Source organism: Cajanus cajan, chromosome 2 (assembly GCF_000230855.2).
Source record: "Cajanus cajan strain Asha chromosome 2, NIPB_CcT2T_4, whole genome shotgun sequence".
Classification (NCBI taxonomy): Eukaryota; Viridiplantae; Streptophyta; class Magnoliopsida; order Fabales; family Fabaceae; genus Cajanus; species Cajanus cajan.
Window position 1 is genome coordinate 21,081,600 of NC_138518.1, and position 20,883 is coordinate 21,102,482.

At 33.7% G+C, this 20,883-nt stretch overlaps 1 long non-coding RNA gene across 1 annotated transcript; it reads right to left on the reverse strand.

Annotated features, from left to right (window-relative positions):
• Window positions 1-2,401: 2,401 nt before the first annotated feature.
• Window positions 2,402-3,402, reverse strand: LOC114915294 (uncharacterized). The gene is made up of 3 exons (XR_014431898.1): window positions 3,257-3,402; window positions 2,936-3,045; window positions 2,402-2,716 (listed from the first exon to the last, which is right to left on the reverse strand). It is a non-coding gene; the product is annotated as an uncharacterized LOC114915294 (long non-coding RNA).
• Window positions 3,403-20,883: the final 17,481 nt, after the last annotated feature.

The following is a 20,883-nucleotide window of genomic DNA, read 5'->3' on the forward strand; positions in this document are numbered from 1 at the left end:
TTCATATAACTAATTATTTTTATATTGGTTTATAACGAGATAATATAAGTCTTGGTCTTCTCTCCAAGAGCTTTAGTTGTTATCAACCAATTAAGAACGTGCAAAAAACTAAACAAATAAAAGGAATCGGTTTAAGAATGAAAACAAATTGCAAATTGATAAAGAGAAATAAATTCAATAAATACAACTAATCCACAAGTTTTCTAATCGGACCTATCATAAAAATCACTGATTAAACATCAAAATCTAATCAATCCCAATCAGAATATGCTAAATCATGGGTTCAACATATTAATCCAAAATGAAAACGCTAATTTATATGATGATGCACCAGCCCAAAAAGAATTCAATACTATCTGGGAATTTAAAACGGAACCAATTCTCAAATGTGGCAAAAGTGGCTGGCTATACACCTGCACCAAAATTGGTTAATTGTATTTGATAACACACTACCCAAGATAGGTTCAATTCAAGCTACAACAATAACTTATGCATTTTCACACTTTTTAGTCCAAATGGCTCTTGCACAAGAGGGCTTAATAGAAATTAAAAATATAGAACCATTAATTGAACAATGCAACATTACAAAATATAGATGATTCTGTAAAATCAAAGTTCAGCTAGACATAAACATAAGTTACAATTTATGCAGACTTCTTGGCAACGTGAACAAGCAGGTCAATCACGCGGGAGCTGCAGAACCACGGAACACAACATGTATTAAATTTTTTGCCAAATTAAAAACACATCCCAAATTAAAAACACTTCCCTTCCCAATGACTTCTTGAACTTTGTACCGGTTGGCGTCACCATATTCAGAGAAAAAATCCATCTCCGTTATAATGTAGCATATTCCATATAGCAAAATCGATCAGGCACATTAGAATTTGAAAGTCTGGAAAAACTCATAAATCAAACCAAAGAAACAAAGTAAAGCTAAAATTTCAATAAAGATAGAAATTAAAATTAAAATTAAAAAATTGTGTTTTTGATTAGAGAAATCACATTATGGAATTACCACAGTATCAAAGAGTCATGAACTCAAAGAATAGTCAGACTTTATTTAGAGGAAAACAATCATATCCACATACCTTAGAATAACAAAAGAAAACTAGCATATATTGTACATAAAAACAAATCATTGCTTTCATGCAACCACCAAGAAAATATAGCATTTAATAACAATAAATATATCGCGAATCATTTGGCACTCCAAAATCAAATACATATTTATTCTTGAATTTACCACTTCACGTTCAACTCAGTCTAATTTACATCGAAGCAAACTAAAATTTTCTATTCTCTTTCAATTCAACAGGAATATAAACACTGATTTTGCAAGATCAAGCCATCAACATGCATGATATCCACATTTTTTTTCAATGACTCCAAATTCCAAAAGCCATATACAATTTATTATACATAATTAATACAAAAAAAATAACAAAATGGTTTCACAAATCTATAAAAGAAAACAAATCAAATCCAGGGAAACGTGTCAAAACTGACACAAAACATGAAATAGGAAATGCACACAGAAAAAAAAAAGGAAAATCTAGAAACGTAACGAAACAAAACAAATAGTTGAAAAAATCTGATCCGATGGGGGATAAACCTGTAAGCATATAGAAAGGAATGCCACTTGGAATTGTCACAAAATCCACAAAGCACAACTCAATAAGTGTAGAAAGAGGGGGGAAATTTGGAATCAATAGAAACCACAGCGAGAACGACAGCGACGTAGCCGACGATGGTGAGATCGGTGTAGTTGAGAAAGGAGAGAGCGAGCGTTGAGCAGAGAATTATGAGGCGGTGGGGAAAGGCCCGTGAGGCCCAAATGACGAAACCGCCATTGCCGGGAAAGGCGGTGGTTAGCTCGGCGGTTATGAGGGCTTCCGGGACGCTCCAACACCTCGTGGTACATCCCTCTGATGTCCCTGAAGAGGACTCGGATCACGCCGCCGCCGCCCAGGAGAAGCCTCTCCATGCTCGCATGGACGCCCACCTTCATGTTGGAGGCGCTCGCCAGATAAGACAAAAGGTTGAAGAGGAAAGGGGTGCTAGGGTTTGCTTTCACGGGCTTCGTTTTAATTTTTGAGGCACTACATCGGTTATTTTGAAAACCGATGTAGATCTACTTGTAAATATTTACAAGTTTGCCACCGCGAATTTAAGTTTACATCAGTCTAAATAAAAATGATGTAAAATGTTCAATAATTACATCGGTTTTGTACATAACCGATGTAGATTTGCTTTGCATTTAACTCATATTTACGAATATGCCACCGCATCCAATTTTTACATCGGTTCTATCTAAACCGATGTAAAATTGACGATGTAGAATAATGATTTTCTAGTAGTGAAACCATCAAATTATGAACAATGATCAACATATTTTCCGATCATAAGACATGTTGGCATTTTATCATTAGAACAAGCATATAAAAGAGCCATTTGAAACAAACCGTGAATGTCAATCACAGAATTTCAAGATGAAAACAAGAATTGACAGAATCAAGAGGGGTTTGGTTTCTTGAGCGAGCATGATGCTTTAAAAGCCTCAATCTGTGAATGACATTTGACATAGTCTCCCTTATTCTCTTCCAAACACTTCTTCAAAGCCTCAACATCACATGATGATATTATTTTCTTCACACTGCTGCCATCCCCTGCTTTCTGATCCATAATCTCACTTAAGAATACACTGGTTCTGCTTCTGCATTTTACATCAAATACCAACTAATTAAATCAAAATAACCGTATCACAGACAAAAAAATAAAAAAAAGACTAAATTTTGGAATTAAATAACAGCACAGCATAAGCATCAAGTAATCCAGTCCATTGTTATGTCACTTGAATTGCTTGAAAATAGAAAAAATAGAATTTGTAGTGAAGGAGGAAGAAAAATAGAAAGAATGATGCAAAAATCCTGACCTTTGACCTTGAACTGCTTCTCGACCATAATGGTCTTAACTCCAAATCTGAATCAGCATGTATTATACCTCATGGCAAGCCTTTCAACTCTAAGAGGTTACAGGATATGCCTGTACCAACAGGTATAAAAAATGAATCCAAGTTTCAAAATCATTTTTGACAAGAATTTGTGAACACACAGGTTCATTACAAATTTTGAAAGCAATCATTGCCATCATTTACTATAAAGAGAAGAGCGTTTGTAAATAATAGAAGATCTAATCTGAAAAAAAGAGAATCAAAAAGCTACTTAGTCTAGTAATCTAACTTCAAAGATTTTACCTTTGGTTCTCCCCAGAAACTTCAAGACCTCGGCATCAGTATCGACCTCATAATGGTGCATCACCTCCTTCTCACGAAACTCTAACAAGGGAATGAGAGCTTCGCCCACACACCCACATCATCACTATAATCAGATTTGGAAGATCGAAGACGAAAGAGACAAAAAAAAGGATTTTGTTGTAAAGGTACGCTATGAGGCCACGATGCTCATCCCAGCCGTCGGCGAGCGACACGACGAGCCCTGTGGAAGCTTTCATTGGCCTGGAGGAGGTGGACGCTGCAGTGGAGCCTATGTCGAAGGACATGAAGGGGATGCCGGAGTTCGGTTGGAATGGTGGATTGGGCACGTGCTGTTGCTGGAGGTTTTGGGCTGGCACGGCGGGGTTTCTGGCAGAGGGGAAAGCCACCGACGGGACTTTGAACTCTTTATTAGCCGTCACATTGATAGGAAGAATTAGGGTTTTGAGAAGGTTCAGGGGTTTCATTCTGAGAGTTGAGAGAGTAGCAAACACAAATGACGCTGTCAATTTTTTGAAAATTAAAATTTTAAAATATATTTATTTTTCAGAATCGTGTGTCATTTTAGTCTGTGTTATATGGAATTTTAAATTAATAAGTAAATTTTTTTTAATTGGTTATCTAATTAATGAAAATTTTTAATTTCATTCATTATTTTAATAAATACTAATTAAATAAAAATATCATTTCAATTTTAAACATATTTTATTAATGATGTTATGCAAATTTAAAAACTATAATTAAAATAATATTGTATGAATAAAATTATTTTAAATTAAAACCATTTTTTTATATATTTGAATCTATATCATGTTAGGGATGAAAATAAGTTAATCCATACTTGGAATATACATATCTGATTTATTATTTATTATGAATTTTTTATAGGTCTAACCTTTTTAAAAATTTAGTCTATCCTAATAAAAGTCTATTATATATTAATGATATTAATAAATTTAACTTTTTAAAAATATTAAAAAAATTTATTTTCAAATATATTACTACGAGTATTTTTTAATTTACGTGATAAAAATATGTTTTTCCTCGTTATCATTAAACAGGTTTCCCGTAAACATGATCAAAACATTCTTATTTTGTCTCTTTCTCATAAACAGGTTTTCCGTAGGAACCCATAGAGCACTTTAATACATATCAAAACATGATCATTCTCAAAATCAACCACATATCTACACATCACATCCAACAAGAAGCCCAACAGAATAATCAGAAGGCAAAACAGAAAACGTTCATATGTTGTCTGTTCCTAGAAACATACATCAGGCAAGGAATTGGGGGTCAATCCTACTATCCAACAATTATTCCCACACCCCGAGCGAGGTTTCTCACTCCCCCCTTACCTGGATAAGCAGAAGGCGAAGCTAAAGCGGAACGTTTCAAATCCGGAACGGCCCGTCATGGACTCAAAAGAAATTTAATATTAAATCAAAATATTATATAAATCATAACTAAAATTATAATAAATATTCTGATATTAAATTTATTATGTTAAAATTAATTACATATTTGTATCAAAGAAATTGCTCTAGATTTTAGATTTTATTTATTATGTTTTATAATAAATAAAATCCAATATTAAATCAAAAGATTATAACAATCATAACTCAAATCGTAAATATCTTTCATAATCAAAAGAAATCCAATATTAAATCAAAAGATAATAAAAATTATAACTAAAATATTTATAAATTTTCTAATATTAAATTTAGTATATATTAAAATTAATTAATTAAATTTTTGTATTTAAGAAATTGTTACAAATTTTAGATATATATTTTAAAGTTTTTATTTTATTAAATTAATTAAAAATTAATTATATTTTATCAATTTTTAATCAAGTGAGTGAATGATAATGAATTAACTAAAATTCTAAAATATATTTTAATTAAAAATAATTTTTTGGTAAATACGGTAACTAAAAAGTATTATAATAAATAATTAAATTAAAAAAAATAAATTTTATAATGATTATTTTTTTAAAGATGTTAAATTAAATATTCTAATTATTTTATAATAAATAAAAATGAAAAGATAATAAAAATATGTTTTACCTACGGAATTATCCGTGGATAACTTATCTACGGAAATTTCTGTAGATAACTGGACATTATCTACGGAAAAAATTCCGTAGATAATATTCCGTAGAAAATTAAATATTATCTACGAAAAAAATTCCGTAGATAATATTTCGTAGATAATTAAATGTTATCTACGGAAAAATTTCCGTAGATAATATTCCGTAAATAATAACAATTTTTCTTGTAGTGGTGTTGGCCAAGGCACATTTAATTATCTTGTTGTTTGGAGTGAGTTTTATTGGTGTAGTGAATAGTAATTTTTCACAATTTTCAAATAACCATAACTTTTGATCCAGTTATCAGAATTAGACATATTTTATATGCTTTTGGGGTAGAAAATGAGAGCTATGCAACCTTTCTCACTTTGCTAGTAGACCATGCTTATATTTAAAAAAAGTCATTTACTATTTTTTTCCCTAATTTTGAAGTTTTATTTCCCTATTTTTTCAAAATTTTCATAGGTGGTTCATATAGTTGGGCTTTGAATTATGCTATTAAATTTTTTGTGGTAGTTTTCAATGATTTTAGGATGATATTGATACATTAGTTTTGATGGTTTTTAAGTTTGCATGAAAATTCCAATTTTACTCCCATTGTTCACGTAGTAGTTGCATGTAATTGCATGTAGTGCATGACTAGAAACAATCTAGGCATTTTGCATCCATTTGATCCTGAAATATATAGGAAATTCCTTAGATTAGTTAGAGAACATATAGTCCATTTTTTGAGAGTGATAGCCATAGTGTAAGTGTTGCATCTGAAGTTGACTTGGTTCAAACTAAAAACAAGGGTGACCAACCTAATGGACCTCGAGAGAGAGAACACTTAGAGAGATGGCTACACCTGATTTTACATATGAAATTTTTTACATTCAGTACCCTGAGGAGGATGTTCCTTTTGTGCTTCAAACTGGACTAATCCATTTGTTGCCTAAGTTTCATGGTCGTGTTGGTGAGGAACCACACAAGCATCTCAAGGAGTTCTACATAGTCTGTTCCACCATGAGACCACATAATGTTCCTGAAGATCACATCTATCTGAAGGCATTCCCTTTCTCCTTAGAGGATCTTGCCAAGGACTGGTTATACTATTTGGCTCCTGGTTCCATAACAAGCTGGGATGACTTGAAGAGAGTGTTTCTCGAAAAATTCTTCCCTGCATCCAGGACCACTACAATCAGGAAAGACATATATGGAATTAGGCAACTCATGGGAGAGAGCTTATACGATTATTGGGAGAGATTCAAGAGGTTATGTGCTAGTTGTCCTCACCATCAGATTTCTGAGCAGCTATTATTGTAGTATTTCTATGAGGGGTTGAACATAATAGATAGAAGAATGATTGATGCAGCCAGTGGAAAAGCCTTAGGAGACATGACACTTGCTTTTGCTAGAGGTCTGATTGAGAAAATGGCATCCAAATATGAGGAGTGATGCTATAGTTGTGAGAGGTGTCCTTGAGCTGCCTTTCAATTTTCAGTTCGGGATGTTGCTTTGTCCTAACTTTTTCCTAGGTAACTTGAGATGTGTTCCCTATCGGACCTCTTCTTTTTGATCTTTACTTTTGCTTAGGTTACCCTTTTTGTTTGTGGGTCGCCTAGCAGACCTTGCCCTAATTTTTGCATAACCCTTTTTAGCAGGTTTCTGTCGGGCTTTTGTCTTTGCAACATTTATGGTTATCTTTCGTTCCTCCATTGAAAGGGGGATGCCCCTTATGTTGAGATTCATAGAGTAGTGAATCAATTAAGCTCTGAAGTATAAGAGAGCATGAGAGTTTTGATGATAACAAAGGGTAGATTCTGAGAGTTGAAGCTGACCAAGGACACAAACTAGTCAAGAAAGGAAGATATGAAAATCATGATGTGTAATAGGAGTAGCTCATAAGTTCTTATGTGTTGTATTGTGTTGCTTAGTTTATTTTGCATGAGTGTGCTTTGTGCATGAGTTAATTTTAATCTAAATTGACTAAGAGTGAGTATGTTGATGATTTAAAATACTTGAAAATATTTTTGAAGTAAAAAATTGAGTTTTTGAAAACTAACTCAAAATAATCGATTATTATTAAGTGTAATCGATTATTCTAGCAACATGTGAAAAGATCCTTGCTGTAATAATCGATTACATGTGAAACAATCGATTATTCCAAGAAGCACTATCTGGAATAATCGATTATCCTGCAAAATAATCGATTATTCTGTTCTTGAGTGATTTCCACAAATCATGAAGAGCAAAATAATCGATTATCCTTTAAAATAATCTATTATCTAGCTCTGAAATTTTTATAAATAGCTTTCACACTTTGAAACTTCAGAACAGAGAATGAATTGAGAATCAACGAGAGAAAAACTATATTTTGAAGTCTTTGTGACCTTCTTGGAGTGTTTTCTTTGTGAAACCAAGAAGAAAAACATTTTGTGAAATGCTTTGAAAAAGATCATCATCATCACTATATTCTTGGGAGAGGAAGATTAAGATTTTCTTTTGGAATTCACAGTCTGATTTTTTCAGCTTCCAGGTGAATTCGTTCCTTTAATTCCTTGTGTAAAGTGTAAGGGAAATCTTGAGTAGGTGTCTCAAGTGGTAAGGAATTCTTGTAGTGGGTTTCTACAAGAAGTGCTTTCTTGGGGGAAAGAAAGTGGTTATCTTGAATGTAGGAGTATATGCATGTGTGGTATGGTTGTAAAACTTCTTCATTGAGATAATGGAACAAATCTTGATCAGGTTATGATTGAGGACTGGATGTAGGTCACATGTGGAGTGGCTGAACCAGGATAAAATACTTGTGCATTCTTCTCTCTCACTCTTAGCTTTTACATTGAGCAAAAATTTGGTCGAGTGTTAAAGTGGCTGATCTTGATTAATATGTTTGTATGCATAACATTGCTTTAAACTGAATCAAAGTATTGTATATTAGGTGTTCTTAACATTGAACTTAACCAAGATTAATTAAGAAAACATATAGGACTCATTCCCATTGGCAAGTCTTTCAAGGAACTTCTTTGAGAATTCATATTAGAAAAGTTTAAGTTGAAATAAATATCCTTAGAACTCTGAAAAAATTTTAAGTGTCATAGAATCCAATTCACCTCCCCTTGGATTGAGCCATTCTTTTCTAACACCTTACACTGATTTTTTTTTTTTTTTTATCCACAAGTCATGTCAAATTTTTCTAATTGATTTTTATGTGTTATTTTCCCTTGTTGCATATTAAGCCATTGTTTTCAATGGTATCCCTATTTGAAATGAACTTGTTCACTTAAGGTTCGTTAACGAGGCTTAGAAGAGAACTGAAGTAGGAAAATGTATGGCATTTAGGGGTGGGCAAAATGAACTGAACTGAACTGAACTTATATAAACTATATTGAACTTAAAAGTAGTTCTCATGAACTGAATTGAACTTAAATATTAGTTCAGACGAACTGAACTGAACTATTTTTTAGTGTCATTGAACTGAACTTAACTATACTATAAAAAATTGAACTGAACTGCAATTTAAATTGCACTGAACTATTATGATATTTTGAATTGAACAATTTTGACTCATTGATCTATCAAAATAGGACACATTTGCCAACTTTACTTTATTTTTCATTTTATTTAAATTTTTCAAAGAAAAAAAATATAAAATTAAGTCAAAGAAACTCAGTGAATTTTAAGCCTAAAAATAAGTAGTCCAACATAGCTCAATTGATCCGTTAGGTTCGATAAAATTGGTACACTTTTTTTTATCACTTTTTTTTCTAAAGTTTTGGTTATTAGACTATTGAGATATTCCATTAAGACATAACATGTTAGACACATTTAATTTTTATCCTTTTATAAAAATAGTTCAATTTTTATAATTTAGTTCAGTTTTATAGTTCAGTACAGTTAACTTTCCAACAGTTTAGTTCAGTTCAGTTTTTTTTAAACAGTTCAGTTCAGTTTTTTTACAAACAGTTCAGTTTTTTATAGTACAGTTCAGTTCAATTCACCACCAGTTCAGTTTTTTTTGCCTACCCCTAATGGAATTAAAAAAGAATTTTCAATTTACACGTTCCCATTTAATGTAGCTAGAAGGCCTGAGCATGTCCCGAGTTCATGATTCGTACATAGAGAAAAGGATGAAGAGTGCCCTTTATAGAGGATCAATACACTTGAACTTTCTTCTGATGTTTGTATGCTTGCGCTTCGAAAAACTCTTCATGCAAAGGAAGATATCTCAACTCTTTCTCTCTTAAATATATGGTTGGTTCATATCCTGAACCCTATCGCTTTGAGTTGTCTTGGAATATAGTAGCTTAGTCATTCCTTACACATCTCTACCATGCCCTTATCTTGGGTGTTAGTATTTGTGCTACTAAACTTCCATTACTCGAGTTCTTACACATGTGAGCGATTCTAGGGTCTCCTTCGTCATATCCATGTAAAAGATGGCAAGTGGTTTGTTGATACATAGGTCTTCCTTAGCTTAAACCACTATTGGCTTGTCATTCGCGATGAACTTAACCTTTGGCAGAATGAGGAAGGTACAACTTTCCTTTGATGCATCCTAGGAGGCGATTATAAGTGGGATGATAGTAGAGCTTTGGCATAGAACTTTCATGGAGTCTTGTTTCTCAAAAGGGATACTCAAGCTGCCTTTATGTTTTCAACTCGAGCAGACAATGCTTTTTTTTAATTTTTTATTTTATATATATCCCTAACTTTTGCATAGGACGTATCCTATTGGGACTTTTGATTCTTTTTTTTTCACCCTAATTTTTTCTTAGGATGCCTTTTGCCGGTCTTCGTCCTAGCGGGATTTTAACAAGTAATTCCTTCAAGCATCATATTCCTTTTCTATAATGAAATTATCTTGGTAAGAAAGTTCTATTCACTTCGCCTTACACGTTTGAGCGATTTTTCCTCCTCCTTAGATTCTTCTCCTTTCTTCTTTGAACTTCTTCCCCTTTACAATTTGATAAGTCTTGGCCACTCATGGTCATTCCACTAGTGGAAAATTAGTATATTACGTCACCTCTTTAACGTAAAAAATATGAAAATCTGACGTAAAAAAGACGCGGTGACATTTTTGTAATTTTCGCGAACTTTTTTACGTCGATTTTGCGGGTTTTCGTCCTAGCGGGATTTTAACAAGTAATGCCTTCAAGCATCATACTCCTTTTCCATAATGAAATTATCTTGGTAAGAAAGTTCTATTCACTTCGCCCTACACGTTTGAGCGATTTGTCCTCCTCCTTAGATTCTTCTCCTTTCTTCTTTGAACTTCTTCCCCTCTACAATTTGATATGTCTTGGCCACTCATGGTCATTCCACTAGTGGAAAATTAGTATATTACATCACCTCTTTAACGTCGTTAATACGAAAATCCGACGTAAAAAAGACGCGGTGGCATTTTTGTAATTTCCGTGAACTTTTTTACGTCGGACCTGGTATGGTCTGATGTAAAAAGTCAAATTTACGTCGGATGTATCTTGTGTCCGACATAGATTTGATATTTTATGTCGGACCCTACCAGGTCCGACGTAGAAAAAGGACGCAAAATTGAATAAGAGAGTGCGAGGCACACCGCGCACATTCACTCTTCATCACTTTTCATTTTTTTCTCTGTAAACCCTCTCCCTCTCCTTTGTTACTGAATCGTTTTTTTTTTGTCTTTTGTAGAGGGGTGAACTCTTTGTTACTCATTCGCACACTGTTGCAGCTCATCAGGTATGAATCAAGGTTTCGTTAACACTTTTCTACTTCGCATTGCTACTGTGGCTATCTGTTTTATTCGATTTTTTGGTTGTTCTATTTGTATAGGTCGTTGGCGTTTTCTTTTAGGTTGTTCTACGAAGCAGAACGACCTGTTCTGCTTGCATAACGGCCTGTTCTGCTTGCAGAACGGCCCGTTCTCCAAGCAGAACAAGCCGTTTGAATGGAGGACGGGCCGTTCTGCTTGCATTCTTATGTTTTTTTTTGTTTTTTTTACTACTTTTTACGTTGGATTTGGTAATGTCTGACGTAAATTTACATCGATTTTACAGGTTCAACGTAAATTTACGTCTCCCGCATTTACGTCGATATTTTTTCTGACGTAAAAAGCTCAAAATATCCGACATGGAATACCTCTTTTGTACTAGTGTTCCTCCGATCCCAGTGATGTTGGATAAGTCCTTTGATGATGATGCTTGGACTTTCGTTGACCCACGACATGGCTTCATCCTTCTGACTTGCAATCCTAGTAATTTTGGCATTCCTTCCCTTTTACCCACTCGGATAGTAACTAGTTTCACCATTAAGCGTGCCCTGCTCCAATGTGTGGGCTTGATTACTAGTGGCTTACTTTCCATTATTAATGCGCATATATCCATTTCTCTTTTACTTTTATTTATTTACAAGGAAGGATATTTTTTTAAATGAATACGATGCAAAATGATAGAAAGTTAAGAATTGATAAACATCATTTCCATTGATTTGTTTATCGGTGAATGCTAAATACCTTTTAAGCATTTTGGACAGTATCGCAACATTCTAAAGAAGCCACGAAATGGCTGCTGTCTATGCAAAAACAAACCTTATTAATGCCTAAGTCTTTACTATTTGCTTTGTTTGAAACTTCTGCCCTAATGGGTTCTTGATTTGCCCCCACTTTTGCTTAGAACATTTTTGTTCTAATGGGCTTTCGCAAACAATGTATACTAGACTTTTAAGAAGGCCTGTCTTGACAGATATGAAGCGAAGGCCCTAATCATAATATTTTTCAAAATCAGGTTTGGGTCTTTCTTTAAAGTGCGGATACTATCGTAATTTAAAACATTCAGTTTTCTTAATTGTTCATGCATGCTACTTCCTAATCCTTCCATATCTAGTAAAATAAAAAAGCATGTTGGTCGATGGGCTAACCTAGAAAGCATGTCATGATTTTTTTGCCTATACTTTATTATGTTTCCATTGTCTAAAGGGAAATGATACATTGTAAATATGGGATTTTTATTCATCATTTTTTGTAAAAAAAAAAACAAAACTACCTATATGACGTTAATGGGATGATGACTAAGAATGTACATCAGGGTATCAATTTCTTTATTTTTATTATCTGCTATTTGCTTAAAATTGCAACCCACTCCTGTTAAAACAAAAATAATGTAAACAAACAAATGTACACATATATGCTCAAAAAACATACACCCGCGAACAATCACATTCAAATCCATGGTCTGTGGTCCTTCTCAAGAAAAGTGCATTGTAAAGGACGGTTCTAATCTCACTGGTCTTTTCAGACTCCCAAGGTGCCCCCATTATAGGGACCATATACCTCTGTCACCATCACCTGGCAAACTCTAAGGTCTGTCATAGTATTTCAGGCTAGACTAACCGATTATCACCTTGAGTATGATTTTTGACAAGGCTTGCAGGCTCTAAGGCCGTTCTTGGGCCGGTCGTACGTTAACCACTCCCTATGTTTACGCTGTCATGCCCTTGAGTATAGAGGGAAATGTTGTGTGCAAAGGTTTGTGTAGAGTTTTTATTTCAAATAAGTGCAGAATTTAAACAGACAAATAGATATCAAATCCAAATAAGTAAAAATGCATACAGAACAAACAAAGTAAAGGGGAAAATATATTTAAACTATTATTCACATTTTGCTAACTTCATCATTTATTTAGGCCTGACCCTCTTTAAGCATCCCTAGTGGAGTCACCAACTATCGTAACCCAAAAAACTTTCGATCTTATGACCAATGGTTTGGACTACCGTTTTGAAAATCTCATTAATTAAGGAATGCCCAGATATCACACTAATCCTTAAATAATGGTTTTGAAAATAGGTTCATGGAGTCGCCCCCAATGTTTTACTTAAAAATTGGAAAAAGAAAGGATTTTTGAAAATACAATATTGGCCTTAACAGCCAAGATTGGTTCGGGGGCCGGTTACGTGTGAGGAAGGTATTAAGCATCCCCCAACACCTTAAATCGGTATCTTATGATGAAGTTAGCACAATAACGAATAATGGTTTAAATATTATTTCCTCTTTATAGATAATTATTTACATACTTGAAATTCAAATTACACGAATTATCCTAAGATGTCTATATGGTTATTCCTTTTATCTGAAACAATACTTATCAAAATGAGAAAGTAAAAGGAAAGAGAAAGAGTATTGACTGAAATACCTCTTTATTGAGCTTTATTGGACCTTCGAATAAAGAGATCTCTTAGGCATTTTTTGGTTGCCTTTCACACCTCACAAATCTCAAGAAATATAAGAGGGAGAAAGAGAATTCCAAGCTTTATGGAACTTCCTAAGGTAATTTTTTTGGTCCAGGGAGTAGTGCCCGACTCTAGTATTTATAGAGGTTAGATCTGACTAGAAGGCCCGTTCCAGTTTTGGAATGACCCGTTCTAGGCCAGTTTCTAAGGCCGAAATTTAAATCTGGAACAACCTGTTCTAAAATTGAAACGGCTCGTTCCAGATTTGAATTTTGCTTATAACAAACTTTGTCGAAATAGCCCGTTCTGAATTGGGAATGACCCGTTTCTACATTGAATTTCTAAGCCCATTTTAGAGTTTGGAACGGCCCGTTCCAGATTGGAAATGGCTTGTTTCAGGATACTAAATCACCCTTGTTGGGTTTTGGGCCTTCTAATGCCATATTGTGTCGTCCCTAGGCTTCTAGGAGCTCCTTTGCTTCATAATAGAAGTTCATTTCTTTGTTTGCGGGTCTAGACAAAATTAGGTGTCTACATGTCTCAAAGTTATCGACTGACCCTATTGATAGTTCGGTATACCAACTCAGTCTCGAGCCTTTTAGCGAAGTTGGAAAGAATCGACACATGATGGTGTCATCATTGGTATATAAGTTCATCTGCGTGACGTACGCATCAATGTGCTCATCTGGGTCAGCTAAACCATCATAGTGGTCGATGTTTAAGGGTTTCCATCCTATGGGGAGAGGTGTCTCCATGTTGCCATCAATGAAAGGATGGCGGCTAACGCTCATCCGTTGTGTGGGAGTTAGGCTAGGTGCATGGTTGACCTCGAGGGTAGAGCGGTGCGTGGGTGTGTGCGACCAATTCGTCATTGGTGGTGGCGAAGGTGATTGATGTTCTTGCTTGGGATGGTTACTCTGCTGAGGAGGTTTTAGGGGGAGTTGAGCCCGACTGTGCTCGTTTTCTACGCGTAAGGCTTGAAGGTCGACTTGATGTTGGGGGCACATGGCGTCGAGTGTCTCGGTATTTGTTGTTGCAATTGTTCTATCTGCTCAATCAATTGTCTAAGTGTCACATCGCCTTCCATCCTTGGTATGTTTTGATCTTTGTCGTCTATTTCTCTTTTATTGTGGCTTCGGGTAGAAACCATGAGGTTGGCCAAAGAAAGGGAATTTCTCTTCGACCCCACAGTGGACGCCAAGATATTCTCACCTAGAGTTGGTCTGATGACGATCTCTCTAGCGAGATTTGTGGTTTTCTTCTTGCTCTCGTGAGTAGGCTCCCCAAGGGGAGGGGATACATGCAAAAGAGACTCCGATGCTTAAGTTAGTCTTTGTAGTTGTGAGTGTTTCATATATATAGTGCACATACCTTGATGTTGATTAGGGTTTTCTTTTCTCATACGAATATCTCATTGGTTAAGATAAGATTGTGCACTTATCTTTTTATCTTGTTAGTTGGGGAATGATTTAATCTTTTGGCCGATGTGGTTGAATGAGTTGAGGCCAAGGTGATATCGATGACCAAGGTTGGTACGATGTCATGCATCCGACATTACCAACTTGGTCTGGAGGGTATAAATACTAAATACAATATAAATATGTAAATTAAGGAAATAAAAATGTCTATGTACAGTCATATAGAATTTTGAAAATTATAGAAAAAGTTAAACATGCACTTAATTGAGTTTAATATAATAGTATAATAAAGAAAGAAAGAAAAACAGCTAGAGTACATACCCAAAGCCATCAAAGAAGCAAATCTAAACACAAAAACTTTATTTGTTGTGTAACGCTGGGTAATAGATATGAGAATATGACTATTCATTACGTGGTCAGAGTTTATAGTTGACATTTATTTTTTGCTACTTCCTTTGTATGAAACACACACATAGACACACACACACACACACACACACACACATATATATATATATATATATATGCAACTTGTTTTAAGGTTCAAACTTATTCAGCTATACAATATATATTTATAATTTTATATTCAACAATTCAACCTTGTTAGCCATAATTGTTAATTAAGAATAACACTTGCCTAAGCTTTTATAACTTTATGCACAAAACCAACAAACCAAAGTTGAAGATAATGGAGATTCAAGGGATGATGAAGAGAAGATATTGGATGTTCTCTTAATGAATTACAGTAAGAAACAATCTCCTCATGAATCAAGCATAGGAAAAGATACAAATTCGATGGAAACATTAAAAGTTCATGAACAACTACTTCTTTGGTACCGGAAATGTTGAGGACACCGAGACATGTGCATCCTAGACTGCCAGATTATGATGACTTGGCGGCTCGTTTTGTAGCTCCCAGGAAGACACATTCGCAACTAGCAGCTTAACAAACATGACACATTCTTTCCTTTTTTTCTTGTTGGATCATTCTTTGGTTAATCCAACATTATTCTCACTGTCCTTACTGGAATCAATATTTAGTTGGCATATATGAAAATATAACAATTGAGAGATATTTCCTTCCACTCATATAAATTTTTAGATTAAGATCAGAGTTTCAATCATTTTGAAAGAAATACAAGTAGGTGCTGTTCTTCACTCACTCATTAAATTATATTTACAATTTCTTCAAAACTTGCTCTCATAAGAAATTGAAGCTGAAATAATTAAGATAGTGGAACAAATCTTGATCAGGTTATGATTGAGGACTAGATGTAGGTCACATGTGGAGTGGCTGAATTAGCATAAAATACTTGTGCATTCTTCTCTCTCACTCTTATCTTTTACATTGAGCAAAATCTTGGTTAAGTGTTAAAGTGGTTGTTCTTGATTAATGTGTTTGTATGCGTGACATTGCTTTAAACTGAATCCAAGTATTGCATATTAGTTGTTCTTAACATTGAACTTAATCGAGATTAATCAAGAAAGCATATAGGACTCATTCCCATTGGCATGTCTTTCAAGGAACTTCTTTGAGAATTCATATTAGAAAAGTTTAAGTTAAACAAAGATCCTTAGATTTCTGAAAACTTTTTAAGTGTCATAGAATCCAATTCACCCCCCTCTTGGATTGAGCCATTCTTTTCTAACACCGTTCTAGTTTAAGAACGGGTCGTTCTTGATGCAAATTTAACACATGATGAAAGGATCCAGAACGGGTCGTGTTGTATCTAAAACGAACTGTTCTGGCCACTTCTAACATCTATAAATAGCAGACTCTAGCACTACTTCTAGACACACTCTCTAAAGACCAAGGTAGAACGAAGAGAAGGAGATCAAACGGATTCTGCTCTAGCTTCGTCTTCTACTTATCCAGGTAAGGGGGGAGTGAGAAACCTCACTCGAGGGTGTAGGAATAATTGTTAGGTAGTAGGATTGGCCCTCAATCCCTTGCCTGATGCATGCTTCTAGGAATAGACAAAATATAAATGTTTTCTGTTTTGCTTTATGAATGCTCTGTTGCATTCCTTAGGTGATGTTAAGTGTAAATATATGTTCAATTTCAAGATAGATATGTTTTGACATGGATCTCCAAACTCTTAGTAGTTATGTGCTTAGGGCCCTTACTTCCTGAAGCCCCTTTAGTGGTCTCCTTCCACTCTACTTGAGGAGGAGCCACATTCACAAGAGGAGTAGGCATAGTGCCTTTAGGTGCCAATGTATTCTCAACAGTAGTAGACTCTGTGGTAGCTTTAGAAGTAGGGGCGTTGGCACGAGCTTGTTCCTTCCTCACTTGGCAAAATAAGGGGACGTTTGAATTGAGGGATGCCATGATATTTAAAACAATTAAAAAGTCAACAATCAAAACTAAATCAAAACAAGAGTCTCAAAAGAGGTTTGCTTACCCTGTAAATCATGTGAGGGTTGAGGTGACCGATGAAGATAGATTAGTCATCAACAAAGGAGGTTTCGAGGCAAGGAGGCAAGGATTTTTAAATCCAAGATCTCCTAGTCAAAAAGATAGTGTATAGAAAAAGAATCATACCGAAGGGGATCACATGTCCAATATAGAGGAAATAAAGGTTTATTCTCCTTATCAAAGAAGTGAAATCGACATCTAGGATGAGATCCTATCTTAAAGAAACCTACTTTTTAAAATTTTTATATGAAGAAGCATGAGGTTTAAGGAGCTTTTAGCTAGGCACACAAGCAAGAGAAATCCATTTAATGCTCTCAGAAGGACAACATTAATAATGGTAAATAAATAGACTAGGTGAAGAATTTACATGACAAAACTTACACAAACAAAGTAAAGCTTGCATGGTAGCCCAGCTATTAGGATGAATTTGAGTTAGAGCGACATTTAGGATTCAAAGAATGCTACAAAAGAATGGGTGGAAAGGAATGGTAATCCCAAGATCCCATAAAAGACAATCATACATATAAAAGAAAGGTTTTTGGTTCTCAGGGTCCAAAGAAGCAAATATGTAATTAGGATTTGGGGAAGCATCTATTTTAGCAACATTGAGCAAAGATAGGATAAGCATCATCCTCGAGAGGAAAGGTGGAAATTGGGATAACATTTACAAAGTTAGTATAAGAAAATTAGAGCTACTAAAATGAGAATTATAAATGGAGACCTCCTTGTGAACCCAATCAAAACTAGGGACTATTTTAGACGTGGAATCATATATATCATTAGAGTCAGAAGGAGAAGTAGGGTCATGTGGCGAAGAGCTATCAGTTTTGACTGATGTTTATGTATAATTGGGATCTAATGACCTAATAGGAGGAAGAGTTGAATCGTCCTCGAAAGAAGATGAAAATAAAGAAGAAAAAGAAAATATAGTAGAGGTATGACTCATGATTACCTAGATAAGAGAAAAAAAAGAGTGCTCCAGACAAGAAGAGTGAAAACACTTCAGAAGGTAATAACAACAAACCAAAGTTGTTAATGCCAGAGTAAAAAGAATGGTAAAAGTGAGCCCTTTTTATAGAAGAAGGAAGGGGGAAATGAAAAATTGTGACTTTTCATTTACTTGTCACACAACAAATTGGATTAAAACCTTTTGATTTATAAAAGTTACGACCATTAATGAAAGATGACAATGTTAGAATACTAGAGAATGATGAAAGATGTTAGGGTTTACGGATATATAACTAAACTTTCTTTAAAAATAATAAAATATTAATTAAATTTTTTTCGAAAGCTTGGGGGTCTGTATACTAGAAGGACATAGTAGGCGAAAAGTCTTCGGTGAATCACGATTCTTTAGTAAAACAGGAAAGCAGTTAAAGTTTAGAAAGTCACTTAGAACGCTATAATCCTTAATGGGTCTATCTTATGGGCTTAAGCCTAGTAAGGTTAGTATAAATAATGACACGTAGAGAGAGAAAAGGTACTTTGCATTATTTTCAGATTAATTGTCATTAGTTTGTCTAATCCCGAGGGTTAACTTGAATATCGACGTGTCTTTTGCAGGTACCCCCCTTTTCCTCTCACACGAATAGGTCTAGCCAAAGATTATCAAGTGCATTATGGAGGAAAACTAGGACAAGAACCAAAAATAACAAAGGTAAAATCTTGGATCTTATTTGGCTAAAGATAAAATTATAACTATTGAAAGTGAAAAGCAAATTCATAATTTAAAAATTGAAATGCAAAATTTTAGGGCATGTGAAGGTAGAAAAATTTTCAACTGATTAATAACTATATCTTCTCAATCGTTGTCCAGCTAGTGTTGTCGCACACTCGCTTGCGATATAGATCATTTGTCAATTTCAATGCTTCAACATGGTTGTTAGGGAAACCTGGGGGTGGAGGTCCCATATCTTATTGGCAATTGCAGAGAATCTTTCCATGAAGGTCAAAAGTGGTTTGTCGGCATCCTGCCTTATATATTGAGTAGTTCCATGTGAAAGTCTCAGTGTAGTTATGGAGACAGGTGGCGGTCACCAAGAAATTATGTCATCGTTAATTATGGAGTTTCTTGCCGCATTCTTTATTGTTTGGTTTCAAGTGGATACATGTGCAACCAGAGGATAGTTTCACTTTGACCCCATAGTGGGCACCAAAAATGTTCTTACTAGAATCCTGTAAGTGCTCCCTAGGTGTTGCAAAGTCCCTATTGCTTCAATATCCATGGTGGGACAGAGGGATACTTGCAAAGACACTTCATTTTGGGTTGTCCATATGATTGTGTACAAGATTTATTGAATGGAGATAGTATTTCCTTGTTATTCTTTAATGTGTTCTGGTATTTTCATGATTGGGGCATTGATGGACCTATTGTATAATGGGTATGTTTGTTTAAGTTTGTCCAAATGTAGTTCAGCTCGTTAGATCAACTTGGTGTGACATAGCTCGGTTGGGTGTGATTGAGTTGGTAAAATCAGCTCGACATAGTGTGTCTAAGTTGGGTACTACATCTATGTAACAAGTCTATAATTTTAATAAATTATCAAATTTAATATTTATCAAAAACATTAAATATGATAATAAAAATAATAGCACTTTATTAAATCTAATATGATGATATGATGATTGGATCTTGAACATATTTAATTACTAGTATTTTAACTTGTGTAATAAATAAGCTAAATATATATTATATGTGCTAAATTTTGAAATAAAGAAAATATACAAATAAATATTATGTTTCAATATATAAATCACATTTAAAATTTGTACATATAGATACAAATAAATATTATGTTTCAATACATAAATAATTTATATACTAGAACAATATAAATTTTTATTTATTGATAATTTATTTTAAAAATATTAAATTTAATTCATAAATTATTAGGATAAATAAAATCAAATTAGATAAAAAGTTAAAAAAAATTCATAAAAGCATACTCGTTGAAGAAAACTCATTAAAAATTCTTTAGAGGGTTATACTTTATATATAAGAGTCAACTAAAATTTATAATAAATTATATATATAAATAAATACTATGTTTAAATATATAAATTATATTTAAAATTTATATATATTTATTTAAATATATAAACAATATTTTAGATTTATGATAAATATATTTTGTATTGTAATAAAAAAATTATTTCATTTATTTATAATCTATTTTTAAAATATTAATACTTAATTCATAAATAATTATGATATATATAAAAATTAAATAAATTAAATTAAATTAAAAAACGTCTTACAAATTTTTTTTTCTTTCTAAAAAAAATGCTCTCATACGTGATAGGATTTGATATTTATTATATAAAAGTTGATCCTCCAATAAATAAATAAATAAATAAATATATATATATATATAATATTTAAATATATATTTTCTTGTTGTAAATCCCGGATCTTGTTTTGCTAAAGATAAAATTATAACTAGTTGAATGTGAAAAGCAATTCATAATTTAAAAATTGAAATGAAAAAATTTAGGGCAC